This window comes from Schistocerca piceifrons, unplaced genomic scaffold (assembly GCF_021461385.2).
Source record: "Schistocerca piceifrons isolate TAMUIC-IGC-003096 unplaced genomic scaffold, iqSchPice1.1 HiC_scaffold_647, whole genome shotgun sequence".
Taxonomy (NCBI): Eukaryota; Metazoa; Arthropoda; class Insecta; order Orthoptera; family Acrididae; genus Schistocerca; species Schistocerca piceifrons.
This window is the reverse complement of record NW_025728891.1, coordinates 7501-10000: the sequence shown is the minus strand read 5'-3', so window position 1 is coordinate 10000 and position 2500 is coordinate 7501.

Sequence of the window (2500 nt, the reverse complement as noted above, 5' to 3'; positions counted from 1 at the left end):
GAGCGTGCTGTCGTGGCATTGCCGGCGGGAGACAACACGCGCCACCTACGGTGACCGGCAGCTCCAACGCCAGCGCCACAGAAGGACAAAAGCCCCACTTGGGTGCCGAAGCGAACTCTCCCAGCACAGCGCACGCGCCAACACATCCGCACAGCTGCGATACAAACCACCAGCGAGAACCGCTGGGGCGACCGAGCAGCAGACGGCGTCGCGGCGCCGAGCGCCGGGCGGCGGCGCATCCTCAACGCACACAGTCCTCAATCGGACCAGCACACTGAAGATGTCCACCGCGCTTCGCACCGGGCCCGCGAGGACCTACTTTGGCCGCACGGCGCCGCGCGCAGGGTGCGCCGGCGCGCAGCTGCGACGCCTGCCGCGTCCGTCGGCCGGCGCGCCTGCCACTGGCCGCCCCCACCAGCCGGCTGTAGCGCGTGCGCCCACGCACCGCGCGGCCAGCACGCCGGGAGGCGCCCCCTCACCGGCCGGGGACGGTCCCACCCAGCCACCGCCGCGTATCGCTTCACACCCAGATGCCGTTCAGTTTCGTCGGCATGGTGGGTATCGCTGGAACAACCGGTTAGTACCTCAACCTATCGTCGCCATCACCGATTCACCCCTAGCGAGAACAACCGCACCACAACAGGTTACCATTTGTTCATTTGCGTAACTTCACCAGAAAACGCAGGCGTCCATCGCCATTTGCAACTTCAACGATTATTGCATGCCTGTGTCAGGTGTCACGCCACACTACGTCTGCCCACATACACGCAACAAAATGTGCACGCCTAGACAATACGTGGAAGGTGGCCCCCGTACGTATGCGATGTCCATTGCTCGAACGACTGTCAACCGGCCTCTGTAGCATGTCGCAGATATGGAACGCGGTGCACCATGCCATCACGGTGTGTGAGGAGAGACGACTAGGTCCGAATACATCAACAGACAGCTCATGCTGATCGCCATCCACGGCGTCCGTTCCTCCCACACGTCTCTATGGCGTACCACACTGCAATCCAGCTCTCATAGGGAGACGACACGTAGCTGCGTGCACAATATTTGCACTGTATGGTCCGCCGTTTTTGGGCGCAGTCGTTGTGCGGTCACACATGTGCCACGATGTATCATTCAGTACATAAGGACGAATGTGCAGTACAGATTGTGGTTCACGCGTACGACATCAGCGGACAGTTGACACAGGCCGCACCACAACGTAGCCTGAGTACGTCGCATGCGAAGGGCATTGAACATGCAAACTTCTCACCAACCAGCTTGCGAAGGCAGGGGGCAAGGTGGGGACGTGGGGAGGGGCGGCATGTACGTCCTGCTGCCATCCACATTACAGTGTACAGCAGGAGCATGTGGAAAGTGAGCAAGACTTGCAAGGTGTTTAACATGAAGCGATACACAGGGGTGCGGGCAGTGCGAGTAGCGAACTATATTGCGAGGGTTGCGGGTGGGCAACACTACAGTAATTGAACGAGTCGTATAACAATTACAGAGCAGGTTTAGGCGACAACGTGGGTTACGTTAAGGCGACAACATGGGTTAGGTTAAGGCACAACATGGGTTAGGTTAAGGCACAACATGGGTTAGGTTAAGGCACAACATGGGTTAGGTTAAGGCACAACATGGGTTAGGTTAAGGCACAACATGGGTTAGGTTAAGGCACAACATGGGTTAGGTTAAGGCACAACATGGGTTAGGTTAAGGCACAACATGGGTTAGGTTGAGGCACAACATGGGTTAGGTTAAGGCACAACATGGGTTAGGTTGAGGCACAACATGGGTTAGGTTGAGGCACAACATGGGTTAGGTTGAGGCACAACATGGGTTAGGTTAAGGTACAACATGGGTTAGGTTAAGGTACAACATGGGTTAGGTTAAGGTACAACATGGGTTAGGTTAAGGTACAACATGGGTTAGGTTAAGGTACAACATGGGTTAGGTTAAGGTACAACATAGGTTAGGTTAAGGTACAACATAGGTTAGGTTAAGGTACAACATAGGTTAGGTTAAGGTACAACATAGGTTAGGTTAAGGTACAACATAGGTTAGGTTAAGGTACAACATAGGTTAGGTTAAGGTACAACATAGGTTAGGTTAGGTTAGGTTAGGTTACACGTTGTTGTACGGAAAGGTGTAGGGGGGGGGGGGGGGCGGGGGCGGCAGGTTCGTTGATAGTGATTATAGTAAGTGAATGCTTGTGACATGATCAGATTTGTCACGTCAGGATGCACCTTTGGCTTATTAGAGGCGGCGCTCCAATTCTATGCTTGTGTGAGACCTGTGTCTTTGACTCATGTCATTGTTTGTGCGCTGTGACAGGAGGTACTATTGTGATGTTGGGTGCACCGTTGTATAGGACATGTGTGGGTGTTGGTGCCTGGTCTGCGCAATGGTGGATGTCGAAAGGCTGGGATATTGTATTTTCCGCACGGACCTCCTGGTCTGGTTGTGATAGTGTGGATTGTGTAATGTGGCGGAGAAGATGCACTGGATG